Source organism: Lagenorhynchus albirostris, chromosome 10, assembly GCF_949774975.1.
Source record: "Lagenorhynchus albirostris chromosome 10, mLagAlb1.1, whole genome shotgun sequence".
Lineage (NCBI taxonomy): Eukaryota > Metazoa > Chordata > Mammalia > Artiodactyla > Delphinidae > Lagenorhynchus > Lagenorhynchus albirostris.
In genome coordinates this window covers 13,899,476-13,914,699 of record NC_083104.1, presented here as the reverse complement: position 1 = coordinate 13,914,699, position 15,224 = coordinate 13,899,476, and the positions used below count along the sequence as shown (strand labels likewise).

Here is a 15,224-nt window from a genome sequence, read left to right as displayed (position 1 = left end):
CACTGGAGATTTGTGTGAAAGAAAACATTCCATTTTGGGTCTTAGGAAGGTAGATACGATTTTCCATTCCTTCTCCAATCTGTAGAGGCCCATGCCGTACTCAAATTTCCGTCCACAAACCAAGGAATCATCCTGGAAATTACTTGTTCTTCAATCTGTACTTGTTTCAAGATCCTTGTTTCTTTACTTCTCATAAAACCTAGAGAAATACCGTTATTTTTTCTAATTAAAAACTTTTTTTGGTGGAGGTGTTAATAGCTACTTACCTCCCTCCTTCATCAATAAATGTTACCAACACTGAATCACTTCAGTTTTCTTCTGTTAAATCTGTCTCGAATGATACCCTCGGCACATTAGAAGGCCAAGTGTATGGATCTTGGAGAAAGAAAGTTGAAAACATATCCTGAGGAAAGGAGGGAGGAAAAATGTCTTAGTCAATTTGACAATATTGATTTTTCCAATCCAGCAACATGGTATATCTTTCCATTTGTTTCTGTCATCTTCAGTTTCTTTCATTAGTGTCTTATAGTTTTCAGAATACAGGTCTTTTGTCTCCTTAGGTAGGTTTATTCCTAGGTATTTTATTCTTTTTGATGTGATGGTAAAATGGATTATTTCCTTAGTTTCTCTTTGCCTGATTTATATTTTAACAATTATTAAATAATGGGTCAATTAAATGATAAATATTCATAGAGTAGTACTGTTTTATTTTTTTGTGATTCCCATAACATAATGCATTACAAATAAAAGTTCTCAATAACTAGCTTTTTATCTATCTATTCATTTATGTATTTATTTATTTTTGGCTGAGTTGGGTGTTCATTGCTACACTCGGCGAGCAGGGGCTATTCTTCGTTGTGGTGTGTGGGCTTCGCATTGAGGTGGCTTCTCTTCTTGTGGAGCACGGGCTCTAGGTGCACGGGCTTCAGCAGTTGTGGCACACGGGCTCAGTAGTGTGGCTCGTGGTCTCCAGAGCTTAGGCTCAGTACTTGTGGCACACGGGCTTAGTTGCTGTGTGTCACGTGGGATCTTCCCGGATCAGGAATCGAACCCATGTCCCCTGCATTGGCAGGCGTATTCTTAAGCGCTGTGCCACCAGGGAAGTCCCAATAAATAGCTTTTGTTTGAACTACATGTTGGTCAGTTTCTAAAGTTATTTGCTCTTTTATTAGAATCATTTCTAGTCCATAAATAGATCAATACAATTGCTTTTAAAGAATCCATGTGCCTCAGGATAGCCCAAGGTGTAAATCTTTACCTTTTTATATATGTATAAAAAGATTATTATATAAATAAATGACAACAAAAGTGAAAGAAAAAAATTGGTAGGTTTGGTAAAAACAGACCCAAAAAAGCAAGAGAGAAGGAAGGAGCTATATGTTTTAGAATCCATTATTTCACCAGGGGATTTTTAAGGGCTGTGAGGGTTCATAAAATCATTGTATCCCAAGTCATGTGAGAATATGATATAGTACATTACTTAATTGTTTCTCTTTTCTTGTTGGAGAAAGGTGGTGTAAACATCTTGGCAGACTATCAGCAAGGTTAATAATGAGCAAAATGCCTGTTGGGTTGGTTTTTCAAATATTAGAGTGAATTTTAAAGTTATTGTACATGTGTGAGTTGTTGCTTAGTTTAAAGACATTCCTTGAAGCTGAACAAACGTTCCCACTAAACAGTTTATAGAAAAATACAGAAAGGAAGGTAATTTTCAGCAGGCTCTGTCTGCCGTAAAATATTTTTATGCTTTTTTCCCCCTTTTTCTGGTCTCCCCCTCTTGGCACTATTCACAGCTGGGTATTATCGTATACCTTTCAGAAACTTTGAATTTTCCTCTGTAGAGCACAAAGATGCATAATTATTCATCTTCCCCTCCAGTCCCTATTGTTGGCAGAATTCTCCCTGAAGCTAGTATTATATACTGCTTGCTTTGTTCCTCCTCCTGGTTTGTCCTTTTCTTGCCTGGGGGATGTTGATTTCCCCTTCATTGTAGGTGGGATGCACCTACATGGCTCATTTGTGCTTACTTCCTTCTTGTTTGGAGACTCAGCAAGTGCAGCACAATGCTATTTATTGAATTTATCTGTCAATTTCTCCTTCCTTGCATGACTGACTAATTCAGTGGAACCAGCACAATACTGGAGTGCACAGGATAATGACTTAAATTTTTTAAAAGAAAATTGTAAACCAAGAAGAGACTTTAGATTTGAAGACCAATCACTTCAGAAGGTGACAACTTTGAAAGTTTGTACAGGACTTTTCTAGGTGAATATGGCAGCACAGTTTGGTTTTCTGATGGACTCTCTCTCAAATGTTCATTAAATGTTTAAGAAGGTACACAGAAATAGACAAATTGGCAGCAAGATTATAAATAAGAATGAGAAGAGCCTATAACTCAAGTAGAAACTCCTCCAAAAATAAACAAAGATAATCTGTAAAAAACTAGAAATCAAACTAGCCTGCCTTACTTTCTCCATATCACTAAATAGTAAAAATCAGTAGAGGAAATTTCAATAATAGCTCAGTCTTGGAATTGGCTTAGGAAGTACATTTGTAGTCTACACATCCTAGAGAACAGCAATATACCAGCTGGACATGGAGAAAGTAGGAAAGTAAACTGAACAAAATATACCAATCTAGTTATGCACTGAAAAAATTTACTAGAAAAGTATGTAACCCTTCCTGAACGGGGTACCACCTATAATCAGAGGTAGAATACCACTGTCCTCACTCCCCATCATGGTCAACTCATGTATTTCTGCATCAATGCAGAAAGTACAAATCTCAGAAAGCAACATGTTTGAGATAAATGGCAGTGTTTGAGAAAGGCAGGCATACATAGCTATGGAAAGAGAAATACTGTACATACTGTATACATGTCCCCTTCAAAGAACACATTTAAAATACACTTATAGTAGTTAAAAGAAAGGATGTTAAATAGGACGATTTTGAATTCCAAAATAACTGTGTGCTGTTGAGCACTGGAAAAGTTGCCAAACTTCTTTGTGCCTTAGTTTTCCCATTTGTAAAATAGGGACAAAGCACTTCATAATATTATTGTGAGGATTAATAAGTAAGAACTAAGTCTGGTATTTGGTGTATATTGGTAAACACTGGATAGCTGGTCACCTCTGCTATTGGTTTATCCTTAGGTTAGGGTCAAAAGGAAATGAATCCCTGCAAGCTTTGCAGATCGAGCTGATAGATCGTGCCCATCAAGTTAAAATTCAAGTTTAGACCTGACAATTGAAATTGCCAACCTTGTGTTTACCTTCTATGTTGGCAAAAAGCCTGGCCCAAGTAGATGTCTCCCTGTTCAAATGTAAACAAATACAAAGAAACAAAGCAACTAACGGAAACGAATAAAAACATCCAAAAGAAATTATTGATTTGGGTAAGGGTCAGCAATTTTTAATAAATTGCTTTATGGGGAGCCAGATAATTTTATAATATCAAGGTAGAACTAAACATAAAACTTTCCAAAGGGAAAAGATATACAATGAAGGAATTAGGTTGTTTTCATTGTAATACAGTAGTAAGTCAGATATATGCCTCTTGATATAATGCAGGCTATAACAGACAGTATCCATGATGTATTCAAAGTTTTGTTAATATCCGATCATCAGGAGAAACAGGGAATAAACAAACTAGACATCATCATACAGATGATGACAAATAACAAACGAGAGGCATTCTGTGGGATAGCAGGCCTGATCTCTTCAACAAGTTAATGTCTGGAGAAGGAACTGCACTGTATTAAAGGGGCCAGAAGAACATAATGGGTTGCGATGCTTGGTCCTGAATTTGTTGCTTATTTTGTCAAATCAGATTAAAAGGACATTTTTGCAAACAGTGCCTGCCTTTATAAACCAGGGTATGCCTTGTAAAAAATAAAATAAGCAGCACTTTCATTAAAATATCCCTAGATGCAGTCGTAGTACATATATTTTTTATGACCTGCAAGTGTTCTCTTCCTTTTATCATGTTTTCTTGATTACCAGGTATAATACTGGACTAATCAATAGGCATTTATAAGCGTAGTTATGAATCTAGTGCTCTTGACTAAAGGGATATTTCAAGGATTGTTTATTATTCTCTGAAAGGTAATTATAAAAGCAAGAGAAAGAAAGTGAAAGAAAGAAGGCACATCTCCCTCTTTTCCCTCCTTTCTTGACTTTACCCTTTAGACTCAGGCTGAAAAACCTTAATTTACTATTGAGGATACAGTTGGAGAGTAACACTCATTGCTGTGGGTCCCTCAGCTAGTGGCATTTGGAATTGAAATGCAGGCAGTGTGATTCCAGAAACCATGATTTTAGCCAGTATCCTATAGGGTCGTCAGCTATTGACCTCCTAGGAATATAAGGTCACAACCCTAAAGCACATGGTGAAATACCAAAAATAAAAAAGGAGACACTAAACTTTACTGTTTTTCATGGGAAAACCTAGCTTCTGTTGCCTACTTTCTTTGTCAGTTTATAAGAACTTCTGTATGAAGTTTGGTACTTAAGAGCCCCAGATCCTGCAAAGTTGGTCTAAAAGCCTCAACCCCACTTAATTTAAGTTCTTCACAGAAGTTGGAAACATTATGAGAATGACACACATGGTGTTTGTTCCAATCACCTGGGGAAGGCACATCACACTGGCATCAACCTCCAACAGAGTCTTGGAGTGACAGAAGCAGCCTTCAGAGGTGGCACCTACTTGCTCTGTTAGTGAAAAGCTGAGATTTGGATGGCATTTTCCACACCCTTGACAGCTCATGACATGCTGATGGGATGAAACAGAGACACTGAACACTAAAAGTTAGCTGTGACCTAACAAGCAAAGTTAGAGAAGTAATTCCTGGTCACATAAGAGATGGCATAACCTTGTTTAAAAGCTGGTTCTTTGAGAAGATAAACAAAATTGATAAGCCAATAGCCAAACTCATCAAGAAAAATGGGAGAAGACTCAAATCAATAGAACTAGAAATGAAAAAGGAGAAGTAACAACTGACACTGCAGAAAGACAAAGGATCATGAGGCATTTCTACAAGCAACTCTATGCCAATAAAATGGACAACCTGGAAGAAATGGACAAGTTTTTAGAAAAGCACAACCTTCTGAGACTGAACCAGGAAGAAATAGAAAATATAAACACAAAAATCACCAGCACTGAAATTGAGACTGTGATTAAAAATCTTCCAACAAACAAGAGTCCAGGACCAGATGGCTTCACAGGTGACTTCTATCAAACATTTAGAGAAGAGCTAACACCTATCCTTTTCAAACGCTTCCAAAATATAGCAGAGGGAGGAACACTCCCAAACTCATTCTACGAGGTGACCATCACCCTGATACCAAAACCAGAAAAAGATGTCACAAAGAAAGAAAACTATAAGCCAATATCACTGATGAACATACATGCAAAAATCCTCAACAAAATACTAGCAAACAGAATCCAGCAGCACATTAAAAAGATCATATGCCATGATCAACTGGGGTTTATCCCAGGAATACAAGGATTCTTCAATATATGCAAATCAATCAATGTGATACACCATATTAACAAATTGAAGGAGAAAAACCATATCATCTCAATAGCCGCAGAAAAACTTTCTACAAAATTCAACAACCATTTATGATAAAAACCCTACAGAAAGTAGGCATAGAAGGAACTTACTTCAACATAATAAAGGCAATATATGACATACCCACAGCCAGCATTGTTCTCAGTGGTGAAAAACTGAAACCATTTCCACTAAGATCAGGAACAAGACAAGGATGCCCACTCTCACAACTATTATTCAACATAGTTTTGGAAATTTTAGCCAGCAGCAATCAGAGAAGAAAAAGAAATAAAAGGAGTCCAAATTGGAAAAGAAAAAGTAAAACTGTCACTGTTTGCAGATGACATGATACTATACGTAGAGAATCCTAAAGATGCTACCAGAAAACTACTAGAGCTAATCAATGACTTTGGTAGAGTAGCAGGATACATAACTAATGCACAGAAATCTCTTGCATTCCTATACACTAATGATGAAAAATGTGAAAGAGAAATTAAGAAAACACTCTCATTTACCATTGCAACAAAAGGAATAAAAGACCCAGGAATAAACCTACCTAAGGAGACAAAAGACCTGTATGCAGAAAACTATAAGACACTGATGAAAGAAATTAAAGATGATACAAACAATTGGAGAGATATACCATGTTCTTGGATTGGAAGAATCAGCATTGTGAAAATGACGCTACTACCCAAAGCAACCTACAGATTCAATGCAATCCCTATCAAACTACCAATGGCATTTTTCATAGAACTAGATCTAAATTCACAATTTGTATGGAAACACAAAAGACCCCAAACAGCCAAAGCAATCTTGAGAAAGAAAAACAGAGCTGGAGGAATCAAGCTCCCATGCTTCAGACTATACTACAAAGCTACAGTAATCAAGGCAGTATGGTACTGGCACAAAAACAGTAATATAGATCAATGGAACAGGATAGAAAGCCCAGAGACAAACCCACGCACATATGGTCACCTTATTTTTGATAAAGGAGGCAAGAATATACAATGGAGAAAAGACAGCCTCTTCAATAAGTGGTGCTGGGAAAACTGGACAGCTACATGTAAAAGAATGAAGTTCGAACACTCCCTAACACCATACACAAAAATAAACTCAGAATGGATTAAAGACCTAAACGTAAGGCCAAACACTATAAAACTCTTAGAGGAAAACATAGGCAGAACACTCTATGACATAAATCACAGCAATATCCTTTTTGACCCAACTCCTAGAGAAATGGAAATGAAAACAAAAATAAACAAATGGGACCTAATAAAACTTCAAAGCTTTTGCACAGCAAAGGAAACCATAAAAGAGACCCACAGATAACCCTCAGAATGGGAGAAAATATTTGCAAATAAAGCAACTGACAAAGGATTAACCTCCAAAATTTACAAGCAGCTCATGTAGCTCGATATCAAAAAAACAAACAACCCAATCCCAAAATGGGCAGAAGACCTAAATAGACATTTATCCAAAGAAGATATACAGATTGCCAACAAACACATGAGAGAATACTGAACATCACTAATCACTAGAGAAATGCAAATCAAAACTACAATGAGGTATCACTCACACCAGTTGGAATGGCCATCATCAAAAAATCTACAAACAATAAATGCTGCAGAGGGTTTGGAGAAAAGAGAACCCTCTTGCACTGTTGGTGGGAATGTAAATTGATACAGCCACTATGGAGAACAGTATGGACATCCCTTCAAAAACTAAAAATAGAGCTACCATATGACCCAGCAATCCCACTCCTGGGCATATACCCTGGGAAAACCATAATTCAAAAAGAGTCATGTACCACAATGTTCATTGCAGCTCTATTTACAATAGCCAGGACATGGAATCATCCCACGTGTCCATCAACAGATGAATGGATAAAGAAGATGTGGCACTTGTATACAATGGAATATTACTCAACCATAAAAAGAAACGAAATTGAGTTATTTGTAGTGATGTGGATGGACCTAGAGTGTGTCATACAGAGTGAAGTAAGTCAGAAAGAGAAAAACAAATACCGTATGCTAACACATATATATAGAATGTAAAAAAAAAAAAAAAAGGCTCTGAAGAACCTAAAGGCAGGACAGCAATAAAGATGCAGATATAGAGAATGGACTTGAGGACACAGGGAGGGGGAAGGGTAAGCTGGGATGAAGTGAGAGAGTGGCATGGACTTATATATACTACCAAATGTAAATTAGATAGCTAGTGGGAAGCAGCCGCAAAGCACACGGAGATCAGCTCCGTGTTTTGTGACCACCTAGAGGGCTTGGATAGGGAGGGTGGGAGGGAGACGCAAAAGGGAGGAGATATATGTTTATGTATCGCTGATTCACTTTGTTATAAAGCAGAAACTAACACACCATTGTAAAGCAATTATACTCTAATTAAGATGTTAAAAAAACATTTCTAACAGTTACTGGGTTTTGTGATAAGTGGGTGTAGCTCTATCATATTTTGGTACCTTCTAGTCCATTAGCATGGATAGTAGTGTTGAGTTCAGGATCTGAAGTCAGTCAGTACTATGATCTTAACCAAATTATTTAACTTCTTTGAGCCTCAGTATATTCATCAATTAAGTGGGAGTGAGGACAGTACATACCATATACTCTAGTCGGGAGGATAAATAAAATGCCCAGCACTGTGATTGTCCACTATATACTTACCTCAGCTACTGTGCTTGTTACTCTCCGTGGCGCATTTCAAGACTAAAGATTCTTCAGGAGCTAAGCTCTAGAATGCACTGAAAGTGTTTTGTAATCTCTTCTGTCTGCTGTACACTGCTGTCTTCTATCTCTTCTGGCCACTTTCTAGCTCTCCCTAAAGGAATACAGCAATTTTTGTGGCCCCTGAAGTTCTCTGTGACACCTGGCAGTGTCATCATGTGCCAACTGATAGGATCTCACATATTTACTAGGAAAAAGGTTTGGCTAACAGCTTTCTGTTTCATGAGCTATTTTGCATTTTCCTCTTCCCTTTTTGTGCTTTTATTTTAGTGGTTTAGTGTCAGTTGCTTCATTTGTCAAGCGCGTTACTTTGCTGTTCGGTGTCGTCTTGTTCTGTGGAGATTGGGTATTCTTGACTCACTTATTTTTGGCTGGCAACTCTACTGACTCTGACACGAAGATTTTCATGTGTTTTAAATTTTAATAAGCCATCAGCTTTTAACCTCCCACATTTTCCCCAGCAGCCATTCATTTTTTGCCTGTATTTTTACCTATACGCCTGCTCCATTTTTACAGTAACCCTTTGAAATATTCTTATTTTCCTATACATATTATCCTCAATATGTTGAGGATAATAAACATTATTGTCTGAAAGATCATGAATATAAACCTTTATTTTACAATTTTTTGTGAATGCTTTTTTCACACGGTTGTCAGGTGCTTGGCCTGAATTTTATGAGGCTGGTTACATGCAGTAAACATTTAGAAAATCACTGAAAGTGTATCAGTGGTGACAGACGTTTAACTACTTTTGTTTCTTGCCGATTGTTTGTAATTCCATTCGTCTCCAAGGTATGTCCTTTAAAATAAGGATATATCAAACGACTCGTTACATAGTATGTATTTTTCCGTGTTCTTTGACAAAGAGAACAAGCACACAATTTTGTGATCACTGTCAGCCAGTCCGTGCTGTAATGTGCTGTCCTTAGGTGTATTCTGTAGTGTATGTTGTTCATGAGTCTATGGCCTGTCTGATGCTTTTTTCCCCTCCTTCTGTTTTGATGAATCATTTGGACAAAAATGGCATACCAAATATGTATATTTAACATAACAGAACAAAGCAAGACTATCACATTGACTGTTAAAATGCTGGTTTTAAGTATCTTGAGTTCTTTTCAAGAAGGCCTTATATCCAAGAAAATTGAGAATCTATTTTTAAAGAAAAACCTGCGCACAAATATTCATAGCAGCATTATTTATAATACCCCAAGAGCATGAACAATCCGGATGTCCATCACCTACTAAATGGGTAAACAAAATGTGACATAGCCATAAATGGAATATTAGTCATCCATTAACAGGAACAAAATAATCATACATGCTATAACATAGATGAACCTTGAAAATACGTGACGTGAAAGAAGTCACCCACAAAAGGCCATATCTTGTATATGTCATTTATATGCAATGTGGAGAATAGGCAAATCTATAAAAACAGAAAGGAGATTAGTATTTGCCAGGGGCTGTGGGTAGAGGGGAATGAAGAGTGACCACTGAGTGGGATTTCTTTTGGAAGTGGTAAAAATGTTCTGGAATTAGATAGTGATGATAGTAGTGCGAGCTTGTGAGTATTTTAAAAACCAATGAATTGTACACTTCAAAATAGTTAGTATTAACCTAACACAAAATTCATCATATATCTCAGTAAAAAGTGAAAAGATGTTATAGTGAACAGAGGGTATAAAAATAAAAAAGCCATTAGAATTAGTGGAAATGCTTTGACTTTAAGAGCATCATCAAGTCTAGATTTCAGTATAATTGATAAACGTATATGACCAACTGCAAAATAATAATAACATTAAATGCAGGAATGCTTTTGGATAAGAAACACTTAGCCCAACCTTTATTATAACGCTAAGTTAACAGATGTTCCAATTTCCATGAATGGATTCCCTCTGCCCCCCAAAATAAAAGCAGATAATAAGCCATTGAATGGTGGATGGAAAATAATGTATTCACTGATCTGTCACCGAATATGCTCACAAAGAGAAAGTGCCATGTCTTGAGGAGTGGGGTACAGAAGAGAGGGTAATTGACACTTCATAGCTGAATGGTTGTAAAGAGACCTTTTGCCAGAGAGATTCTATTTCAACTACTTTTGGAAGGAGGTATAGGAGTTCCCCACGGTGTGGGTAAAGAGGGGATAACACGATCAGTAAGAGCTTTCATCTCAGCTTAACTCATTTTTCTATCCAGGAAGGGTTAGTTCTTTCTTCATTGAGCCCAGTGATTCCTTCACTAAATATAATTGAAATAGCTTTCAGTCCTTATTTTTGGTTCAGTTTGTAAGGTTTAGTTTTCCTACCACTTCCACATTTCTGCTCAAGGGAGACTATTAGAACTTTTTTTTTTTTTTTGGTCCTACAAAAGCTAAGAAAGCATATTTCCCGTTATGAATTTTTCATATGCTCATTTGATGCTCATGTGTTTTCTGACCCTTTGCCTGGCCTGAAATCTGCTTCTTACTTATCTAGTTCATCTCTTGCTATTTGCCAATGCAAATGTGAAACTAAAAACAGGTAAAATAGTATGGGCATGTTGGCAAAGTGAAAAGAGGAAAGAGAGGCAAATAGAATAAGTACCCAAAGAGGGAAAAAGAGCTGGGGTGTTAGATTGCTATATGAGGTTTAGGTAGAAGGAAAGAAAGGAAATGAGGAAACAGTTGGGAAGAAATTAGAATGATGGCTGTAGGCTGGGAATAGCAAAGGAAGCAACTCCAAGAACGATGCAAAAGTTAAGAACAGGACATAAACCTTTTTGTAAAAAAATTGAGTTGCAAGAATGCAGAACCAATTAAGTTATTTGCAAATATATTTTTCTTTAGGTCCATCTATAATATACGTTTGAAGACTTAGCTTGTTCTGGTTTTGAAGGCAGTTTTACACTTTTTGGATATCTTGCAATAATTATCTCATTCATCTCTATAACCTTTTATGAAAGGTGATTTGAAAAAAGTTTCTTAATGTTTTTCATGAATTTTATTTTTGCCATCTTATCATTGCTTAAAATGAAGCAATTCTACGAGGTTTAGTTTCAAAGAATTTATAATATAGCATCACAGTTGGGGTTTATTCTGTAATTGTGTTATTGAAGGATAGCAGAATATGCCCTTCACAAATATGCACCTTTTGCATAAGTATTATTTTGAACTGTAGTCATTTGAGAAGAAGCAGATACAAGAAAGGACCCCTGCACTATGCCTGTTTGCCTAAAAGCAGGAGATAAATTTTCAAAGGTGTCACTCTTCCCCTCTCTACTAGAAAAGACAAAAGTTAATCAGCTGAGAAGTTTATGCTCTATTGACCTGGAGATGGCACCAGAGGAAGCTGTATAACAGACTTTTCAGACTAGCCTTTATCTATCTTTACTTCATTACCCTACGAGTTTGCCATCTTTGAAAGCCTAAAACTGCTTTCCTTTGTCCACAAATGGATTGTTTTTTTGTTGAAGATGCTATTATATAAGTCAGAGTTCTAAGCCACCTCTTTGAGTTACTCAGTGTTCCTGGGTATCTCCCATGAACACATGAGGTACGCATACTAATAAACCTGTTTGCATTTCTCTTGTTAATGTGTCCTCTATTACAGAGGACTCGACCAATAACTCATAAGGGTAGAGGGAAAATTATTTTTCCTCTCCTATGCAAATGTAATTTTCTATTGTAGAATATTTACATAGTTAATGAAACCTAACTCCTGCAATAGAGCTATTAAAATGAGTCAGCATCATCTTTGGGGATGTTCATTTTTATCAGTAATAAAGTATTTGACAGTAGTGGAAGAGTTAATCTACGTACACAGTGTACTGAGAGTTATGAAAATAATCTTGAAGAAACATTTAATAATATGCAGAATATTCCTTAGGTAGGAGCATAAATATATAGTATAGGAAATTTTTAATATTGAAAATTTTCAAATTATACCACACAGATAAGTCTTGAAAAATATGTTAATGCTTCATTGGTTGTAATCTTAGGAGGTAGGTAATAGGATAGTTTTAATTTTAGTTTCTTACATATACTATGTCTGCCAGTTTGTTTACCAGGGTATACTTTAAATAATAAAGTATATTTAAAGAGGAATAATAAATAAAACATATAAAAAATGAAAAGGGCTCAGTCTACATAAAAATTAGATTTTAATTTTATTGCAACAAACACAAAATATGGAATTAGAAAGTGATGTTAACAATTAGCAAACAAGAAGAATATGGAATTTAGTAGTACCTAGAAAAGTACTGCAAGATGAGTAACAAATATTGATACATATTTAAAAAGTCATAATTAAGAAGTTCTTAATCTGCAAACAATAGTAAATAGGATTTAATTAGATGAATGGGCTGGTTAAAAAAATAGTTTATCTGGTTCAATTACAGTTGATAAGTCTGTTTAATGACATTGCAATTGCTTATTCTGTCATAACATAATTTCATTAATAACACATATTAAAATTATTGAAGTGGAAACATAAGATTGCATTGGGGCATTGGGGTGCCTAACAGTTTGCCTTCTTTCCCATTCTTTTCCTATATCATACCTCTTATTTCTTATATTCTATATATACTGCTATGTAGGAGGAATAACCAAGTGAACACTTCCTTATATTAAAAAGTATCAGGAAAAAAAAAAAAAGTATCAGGGCTTTCCTGGTTGCGCAGTGGTTGGGAGTCCGCCTGCCGATGCAGGGGACATGGGTTCGTGCCCTGGTCCGGGAGGATCCCACATGCCGCGGAGCAGCTGGGCCTGTGAGCCATGGCCGCTGAGCCTACGTGTCCGGAGCCTGTGCTCCGCAGTGGGAGAGGCCACAGCGGTATAATCCAGGGGATTATAACCGATGTCATTTTGGTGATGTCAATCTAGGTATGTTTTTCCTGTTTAAATAGTCACATAAATAAATGATTATGTATTTTTCAACTGTATTATGACCTGTATTTTACACATAGTTTTATAATATGAACACCTTCCATCTCAGGAAACACTATTTTCCATTATTTTAATGGCCAATTATTCCATTTATGGGTATACACAGTTTATTTCACTAATCTTTTATCTCTTGAGGGTAAATTCCTGAAGCATAATTGTTGAACCAAAGAGTGCATATATTTTATGCTTTTAATGGATTAATAAATTTCCATTAGGAAAATTTGTACCAATTTACATGTCTATACTGAATTAAAGAACCAATTTAGCTACATCCTTGCCGATTTGGGGAGGCATTTTTCTTTTTATTTGCCAATATTATAAGCAAGAAAAAGATGTCATATCATGATGAATTCTGTTAATTTAAAATTTTAACTGTAGTAAATTTAATATATCTCTCTGTATGAAATTGCCACCCATCGCTCTCTCTATATATAAGTATCTATTCACCCATTCGTACATACAACCACATATATACTAGACTTTTAAAAACATTGTGAACCTGTATTTTGATGTTGTGTTTGGTCTATACATCAATTTTCTTATTGATTAGAAAGATGAGTACTTCCCTTTCTTCAAATTTATAGTAACTTAAAATATAGTGAAACCTGAATGGAAAATAGCAGAATTCTAACCATAAAGGGTCTAGTTAGCTCAAAAATACATGGTTATTAAACAAGGCTTGTCAAGATATATAAAAAGAACAGGAAAAAGATAAAAATTGCAATTTCTAAGTAGGACAACTGCCCTGAAATAGGACTGGTGTTTCGATTAGATGAGTGTTATAGTAAAAATATCTGCTTAATGTGTGGATCGGACGCATTACTGCTGATTAGGTTATACATATATTTACATTTACAATAGAGCACTCCTTTTTCATAGAACATAGTGGAAGCTGTAAATATCTTGGGATTATCCAAGGATGTAATTGAACATATGTTTAATTTACTCTGGGTAACATATTTTGAAAGGGACATAGAGAACTAGAGAATGCTTAAAATACAGAGAAAAGATTAATCACAATGTCATGAGAAGTGTTTAAGAAAACCAGGAAAGGATATTGAACTTGTATCATATGGTCTCATTTCTAAATTTGTTTTCATTCTAGTACTTTTTTGTTGTTGTTTGGTAGATTCCCTAGAATTTTCTTCATGAGCAATCATATTGACTACAAGTAAAGATAGTTGTACTTCTTCATTTATAAAGTAAAAAAAAAATAAAAAGAGAAAGAAACCAGGGAAGGTTTAGTTTAGATGAGTTAAATGGCATTCAGGAATGACATTTTTGTATACAAACATTAGAGGGGCTATCAGTGTAGATTGAATGTTTTGATTATAGTCTTAAGATAAAACAAGGAATTGTAGGTTAAAAGATGAGGAATGTCATACCTGTCATAAAACAAACATTCCTGTGAGGAGGTTTATGACATATTCTTTCTTTGGACCTCTTTGTTCAGAGACTGGGCATTCACCTGGCAAGGTTATTGTAGAGATAATTTTATCATTTGATGATAGATGAACTAGATTACCTTTAAGGCTATTTCCAGCTTGGCAATTAAATATGAATCCATAAAGTTGAACAACTAAGGGACTTTATACCATTCTATCCATTGTAGCTCTAGGATGTAATGTGTGAAAAAAAAAGGTTCTATTTTACAATAGCACATTAGTAATCTTGAAGTTTGAAATTGGCTGTATGTTTATAATTTGGTTATAATTGGTAGTGAACTTAGTAAACTTTATATTCATCTCCTGATGTTCAAATTATATTACAAGAGTAAAAAGCTAATAAAATTTTAAATGAATAAGTTGAGAGTTAAGATCTCATTTTTGGTTGTATTAATTTTATAAAGAAGTATGAGGAACAGAGGATTTCAGTCATTGGCAATTTTGACAGAAACACTGACGTCTAGTAATGCAGTGAGAAAATTGACAGCAGAAATAGCAAATAAATTAGACGAGATATTAGTAGAAATAAGGTGGTCTGGATTTGAAAAGAAAACAAGGAAGGGAGGAAATCA

At 35.6% G+C, this 15,224-nt stretch overlaps 1 long non-coding RNA gene across 1 annotated transcript in view; it reads left to right on the top strand.

Moving 5' to 3' along the window:
* The window catches only part of LOC132527842 (uncharacterized), a 243,374-nt gene that overhangs the window by 180,670 nt on the left and 47,480 nt on the right, over positions 1-15,224 (top strand). The window lies entirely within an intron of this gene.